Raw genomic sequence first — 7284 nt, forward strand, 5'->3', positions numbered from 1 at the left:
GGTAAACAGCATTAGTAATAATCGGGTGAAATACACGGTGCTATATCCTTCAAACGGTACCTCCGGATGTTTATCCTTACAAACAGGTGGGGTTTTTGCGAGCCACAAGTGGACCAATGCCTCTAAGGAGTAAAACAACTATATTTAAAGCAGCAAACACTTCACCACGTTTCATTCCGTGCATTTGATTATAAATAAAATCAATTGTGCTCGCGCTAAAAATGTGAATTGAAAAAAAATATGAATATATATAAACTGAATATAAAATATAAACTAATTGTGCAAAAATGTTAAAACATAATTAGTATGCTAATAAAAACATACATGTAAAAATATATATATATATATAATGTGCAATCCTTATATATAAAATTCACAAAGTGCATCCACATAAAAGTGCAATCCTTATATAAAATGCTGAAAGTGCATCATGCATGAATATAGACCTAATTAATAAGTGCAAATCCTGTGACAATCAAGTGTCCAAACAAAATACGATCAGTAGATTCAAACTGAAACAAAGAAGTGCAAGAAAACAGTGTCCATGAATTAAGTGTTCATCAAGCTTCTCCTGAAAAGTGTCCAAATCACAACAAGCTGAATGTGCTCTCCCGTGATCCCCCACTTGTGCTTGCGCTCACCTCTATTCGTGTGACACGGTAGTTAAACAGTGTCAAAACACGCATCAGGGCCACTCCTGGGCTCACTCAGGATGCAATGATGTATGTCCAATCCTCACAGGTAAAACATCATTCATAAAAGAGAAAAAGAGAGCTCCATGGTGTAATATAGTAAGGGATTTATTTAAAGTAAAAGAAGTTCCTCCAGGAGGGTACTCACAGTATGCAGGTGCTACAGTGCACCAAACTATACAGGTGTATTTCGTTTAGCAGTGGCTCGTATGGCGTGCGGTGTGGTGTATATTCCTCTCCTTCCCTGCTGACAGCTCCGTCCTACCCCTCCCCAACGCGTATTCGGCACAGGGATCACGTGCCTTCCTCTGGGGGATATCCCCCAGAGGAAGGCACGTGATCCCTGTGCCGAATACTATATTACACCATGGAGCTTTCTTTTTCTCTTTTATGAATGATGTTTTACCTGTGAGGATTGGACATACATCATTGCATGCTGAGTGAGCCCAGGAGTGGCCCCAATGTGTGTTTTGACACTGTTTAACTACCGTGTCACACAAATAGAGGTGAGCGCAAGCACAAGTGGGGGATCACGGGAGAGCACATCCAGCTTGTTGTGATTTGGACACTTTTCAGGAGAAGCTTGATGAACACTTAATTCATGGACACTGTTTTCTTGCACTTCTTTGTTTCAGTTTGAATCTACTGATCGTATTTTGTTTGGACACTTGATTGTCACAGGATTTGCACTTATTAATTAGGTCTATATTCATGCATGATGCACTTTCAGCATTTTATATAAGGATTGCACTTTTATGTGGATGCACTTTGTGAATTTTATATATAAGGATGTTTATCCTTATTACTTTCAAGGAAGCAAACAAACTCAGCATTGGCAACTTGTATGTTTTTCTGCTACATCCACAAGCTTTGCCTCTCAGGGCAGTATGAGAAGAAGGAGAAACAGGAAGCCCCAATAGTGAAGTATGTTTAAAATATCACATTTATTTAAAAACCATATTATGTTGCGGTACTCACATAAAACATTTCAGAGCAGAGTAAAACAAAACGAGCACGAGCTCGTACTCAGAACGTCACTTCCGGTGTCCATATGTTCCCTTGCCTTCACCTCTACCCACCTCCGAGCACCATCCCTTGCCTCCGCCTCTACCCACCTTCGAGCACCATCGCTTGATTCCACCCCCTACCCACTTCCGAGCACCATCCCTTGCCTTCGCCTCTACCCACCTCCAAGCACCGTCCCTTGATTCCACCCCCTACCCACCTCCGAGCACCATCCCTTTCTTCCACCTCTACCCACCTCCAAGCACCGTCCCTTGCCTGCACCTCCACTCACCTCTGAGCAACATCCCTTGCCTCCACCGCTATCCACCTCCGAGCACCATCCCTTGATTCCACCCCCTACCCACCTCCGAGCACCGTTCCTTGCCTTTGCCTCTACCCACCTCCAAGCACCGTCCCTTGATTCCACCCCCTACCCACCTCAAAGCATCAACCCTTGATTCCACCTTCTACCCACCTCCAAGCACCGTCCCTTGATTCCATCCCCTACCCACCTCCAAGCACAATCCCTTGCTTCCACCCCCTACCCACCTCCGAGCACCATCCCTTGCCTTTGCCTCTACCCACCCCCAAGTGCCATCCCTTGATTCCACCCCCTACCCACCTCCGAGCACCATCCCTTGCCTTCACCTCTACCTACCTCCGAGCACCATTCCTTGCCTCCACCCCTAGCCACCTCCAAGCACCGTCCCTTGATTCCACTCCCTACCCACCTTTGAGCACCGTCCCTTGCCTTTGCCTCTACCCACCTCCAAGCACCGTCCCTTGATTCCACCCCCTACCCACCTCCGAGCACCATCCCTTGACTTTGCCTCTACCCACCTCCGAGCACCATCCCTTGCCTCAAAACGTCACTTCTGCCCATAGCTCTTAAAGAGACGTTTTTTTTTTTTTTCAAATGACATTAAAAAAATCGTTTTTTTATTGCAGTTTAGTGTATATATGAGATGCGAGGTCTTTTAGACCCCAGATCTCATATTTAAGAGGTCCTTGTAATGGGAATAAAAGTCATTTTTTTTAATAGAATAGTGTAAAAATTAAAAATAAAAGGTAAAATAAATAAGAAAAAAAAGATTTTAAATGTGCCTCGTCCTGCCGAGCTCGCATGCAGAAGCGAACGCATACGTGAGTAGCGCCCGCATATGATAACGGTGTTCAAACCACACATGTGAGGTATCACGGCGATCGTTAGAGCAATAATTTTAGCACTAGACCTCCTCTGTAGCTCAAAACATGAAAGCTGTAGAATTTTTTAAACATCGCCTACGGAGATTTTTAAAGGTTAAAGTTTGTCGCCATTCCATGAGCGGGCGCAACTTTGAAGCGTGACATGTTGGGTATCAATTTACTCAGCGTAACATCATCTTTCACATTATAAAAAAAAATGGGCTAACTTTACTGTTGTCTTATTTTTTAATTCAAAAAAGTGAATTTTTTCCAAGAAAAGTGCGCTTGTAAGACCGCTGCGCAAATACAGTGTGACAAAAAGTTTTGCAACGACCTTTTATTCTCTAGGGTGTTAGAAAAATATATATATAATGTTTGGGGGTTCTACGTAATTTTCTAGCAAAAAAAAACTGTTTTTAACTTGTAAACACCAAATATCAGAAAGAGGCTCGGTCCTTAAAGGGGTTGTAAACCCTCGTGCATCCTATGCATTAAGGTGAAAAAACACCTGGCAGTGACCGGCCCCCCCAGCCCCCCCAATTTACTTACCTGAGCCTTGTATTTCTGTTGCCGGAGACACGCTGTCCCTCTCTCCACGGGGTCCCGGCTCTTGATTGGATAGATTGATAGCAGCGCATCTATTGGCTCCCGCTGCTGTCAATCAAATCCAATGACGCGAGCGCCGGGGGGGGGGCGGGGCCCGAGTCCGACATTTGTGTCTTGGGACGCAAATGATGGACTTGGGAGCTAGCTGCACAGTGGAGGTAAGTATGATATGTTTGTTATTTAAAAAAAGAAAAAAAACCCTTACAATTACTTTACCACTTGCTTACAGGGCACTTAAACCCCCCTCCTACCCAGACCAATTTTCAGCTTTCAGCGCTGATGCACTTTGAATGACAACTGCGCGAACATACAACACTGTACTCAAATGAAATTTTCATCATTTTTTCCCCACAAATCGAGCTTTCTTTTGGTGGTATTTGATCACCTCTGCGGTTTTTATTTTTTGTTAAAAAAATGTAAAAAGACCGAATTTAAAAAGAAATTTTTTTTTTTTTTTTATATTTTGTTATAAAATTTTAAAAAGGGTAATTTATCTCCTTCATTGATGTACGCTGATGAGGCGGCACTGGTGGGCACTGATAGGTGGCAGTGATGGGCACTGATGGGTGGCAGTGATGGGCACTGATCTGGTACATTGATAGGCAACACTGCTAGGTGGCACCACTGGTGGGCATTGATAGGTGACACTTGTGGGCATTGATAGGTGGCACTTGTAGGCATTGATAGTTGGCACTCATGGGCATTGATACGTGGCACTGGTGGGCACTGTGGGCACTGTCAGGTGGCAATGTCAAGTGGCACTGGCAGGGGGTACTGGTGGCACAATTGAGGCATTATTGCCTCCTCCTCTTCGGGACCGATGTCCCTTGCTAATGAGCCGGTGATCGGCTTTTTTTTCTCCTCGCACTGTCAGCGCGAGGAGAAAAAAAAAAACGATCACAGAGCTTTTGTTTTGATCATGTGATCAGCTGTCATTGGCTGACAGCTGATCACATGGTAAGGGGCCGGGACCGGCCCCTTACTTGGATTGGTGATCAGCCGAGTCTCAGTGACTCGGTGATCACATTGCGCTCGGTGCGCGCCCTGCAGAGCGCGTGCACAGGGGAGGCCGTCATATGATGGCCTCCCGGGAATTAAGGTCCGCGCTGTAGCCGTCATTCGGCTATAGCGCGGATATCAAGCGGTTAAAGGGGTTGTATAAGTTTGTTTTTTTTTTTTAAATAACAAACATGTCATACTTACCTCCACTGTGCAGTTCGTTTTGCACAGAGTGGCCCCGATCCTTGTCTTCTGGGTTCCCTCGGAGGCTGTCTCGGCTCCTCCCCGCAAGCTAACCCCCCTCTGGCAAGCGCTCTCCCAAGGGGGTTAGCTTGCGGACACACTTCCGTGTGATACAGTCAGCGGCCGTAGCCACTGAATGTATCACTCGGCCCCGCCCCCCAGCGCACCGTATCATTGATTCGATTGACAGCAGCAGGAGCCAATGGCTGCGCTGCTATCAATCATCCAATGAAGAGCCCATAGGAGCTGGGGAAAAGGAATGCGGGATCACGCCCACGGAGATTCGGGGCTCAGGTAAGTAAAATGGGGGCTCGGGGGGGCCGGAGACTGCAAGGTGTTTTTTTCACCTTAATGCATAGGATGCATTAAGGTGAAAAAACCTGAAGCTTTACAACCCCTTTAAGTGGTTGGAAAAGCTGTAAAATAGATCCCCTGCAGCTGGCAACAATACATTCCCCAACAACAATAGATGCCGCCCAGGGTTAGTGTTAAGGTCAAGGTCAAATACCAGGGTCAAAGGTCACGGTCAAAGGTCATTGTCAGTAGAATAATAGGGGGGAGTTTGGGACTTTAAATGAAGCATACGTTGTGTGTGCCTCCATCCCTGGTTCAGGTATAAGAAAAAGGAAGGTGGGACTTTAAATTAGGCTATTGATTTGTGGTGGTGAGATAATTAGAAAATATATTTAATTGGCATATTGAGTCTGACAATACATAACAATGATGCACATAGTCGAAAAGGTTTAATATGAATACACACACATACATGGTGTTGACCTTGTGAATACATTACATATATATATCAAAGGGACGGCATATAAAATTGACAAGAGATTTATTATGGATAAAATGAATTATTGCAAATTCATATGTGTACACATCATCTAAAGGGCACTATGCAGTGTAATCAATGGTAAGAAACACAGTATAATCATTTGGTTGTAGATATTGAGTCTAAGTAGGTTCCTATCAGTAGGCATGAGAATGTATCCTATAAGGCTGACGCGTTTCATGGATAATACCACTCTTCAGGGGCAGATGCATGCAACTCTATAAAAGACAACATAACATGAGTGAAAATGGGGGACGAGGAATGAGAGGCTGTCCCAATTGTCTGTACCTGGAGATGTGGAAGGAGCCCACAGGAAAGGAACCGGGTGCACAAAACATCATCCCCAAAGAAAACAAAAGGCAGAAATCCAGATAGTGGTATGAGTGGGCTTCATGTCTAAAAATGTATACATTATATTGGATGTACTATAAATACTCTATATTGTGAGAAGTAGCTAGAGCCCAATGCCAAAGTGCAGGTGGACAAGTGAATGTGAAAAGAAGAAGTGTGTGAAGAGAGAAAAAAGATCAGGGATGAAAAAGAAAATAGGAGAAAAAGGGGAAAAAAGAAAGAAAGAAGGAAAAAGAAAAAGGAAGAGAAAGAAAAGGAAAGAGAAGAGAGAAAAAGAAAATATTTTTTGAGTAGGATTCTTTTGAAAAGCATTTTTTTAATTAGTATCAGTGTTAGTATGTTTTAGGTAGAATAAAAAAAAAGCAAAATGCGCACTGTTGTTTCTGAGCCCTACTACGTGTACAAACAACAAATAATATTCACATATGTGGTATCGATAATGATTGTCAGGAGCAGGAGAATTTATTTTGGGTTGTTCTTTGTTGGCAGGTTACTGTAATAGCATGAAATATACAGCTAAATGTAAAAAACAAACAAACAAACAACACACTATTTTGGGCCAGTTTTCCTTCGATAACAAAACAAAAAACAATAAGTGGTTACTTTACTGGGAGACAGAAATTACCAAGCACTCAAGGAACCCCTAGCAAGCTCTGGGGAAACCCTGGTTGAGAAGACAACTCTACTGTATTGCCCTTTTCCCCTCCCCTAGGAGCTACATAGAAGGATATGTAGGGAGGTGAGGAGAGGGGTAGAGCAGCTTGGCCAGCACAGACAGTAATCAGAAGAGGAGAGAGCTGCGGCATGCAAGGGGTTTGCTTAGACACTGATTGTTCTTGGAGTGTCAACTCCATAGAAGGTAAAAAAAAACTGGAAAGAAAAACGCTGCAAGCAAGCATTGAAAATACTTGATTTTTCTGTGCTTTTACCTGCATTGTTTTTTTAAAAAAATGGTGACAGGGTCTCTTTAAGGGCTTTTGTCAATGGCCAAGTTCAACACTCTTTTAGGTGTATTCAGCTTGCGTTTAAGCCTCTTCTGAGTTTCATGTAAGTCCCTTAAAAGGTGCTTCTGCTCTTGTCCTCCTTCTGTCCTACTTGGTGCAGCAAAAGGACAGTAATACCTTGGATTATTATTATTATTATACAGGATTTATATAGCGCCAACAGTTTACGTAGCGCTTTACAATTTGAGGGCAGACAGTACAAATACAATACACTTTAATACAGTAGGAATCACAAGGCCCTGCTCCTTAGAGCTTACCAGGGCCAGCAGGAACTAGGGGGAACTCAGTTCCACCACCTCTGGCTCAGGTCTTCTGCTCCCTGCTCACCACTATCACTTGGTAACACTGAAATCCAGCTTCTGCGTTT

At 43.7% G+C, this 7284-nt stretch overlaps 1 long non-coding RNA gene across 1 annotated transcript in view; it reads right to left on the reverse strand.

Moving 5' to 3' along the window:
• LOC141112943 (uncharacterized) overlaps positions 1 to 975 on the reverse strand; it is a 51131-nt gene extending 50156 nt beyond the window's left edge. Inside the window, exon 1 of the long non-coding RNA XR_012236664.1 lies at positions 841 to 975. This is a non-coding gene — a long non-coding RNA (uncharacterized lncRNA). The remainder of the gene's footprint in view (positions 1 to 840) is intronic.
• Between the last annotated feature and the right edge of the window lie 6309 nt (positions 976 to 7284).

Source organism: Aquarana catesbeiana, linkage group LG11, assembly GCF_042186555.1.
Source record: "Aquarana catesbeiana isolate 2022-GZ linkage group LG11, ASM4218655v1, whole genome shotgun sequence".
Taxonomy (NCBI): Eukaryota; Metazoa; Chordata; class Amphibia; order Anura; family Ranidae; genus Aquarana; species Aquarana catesbeiana.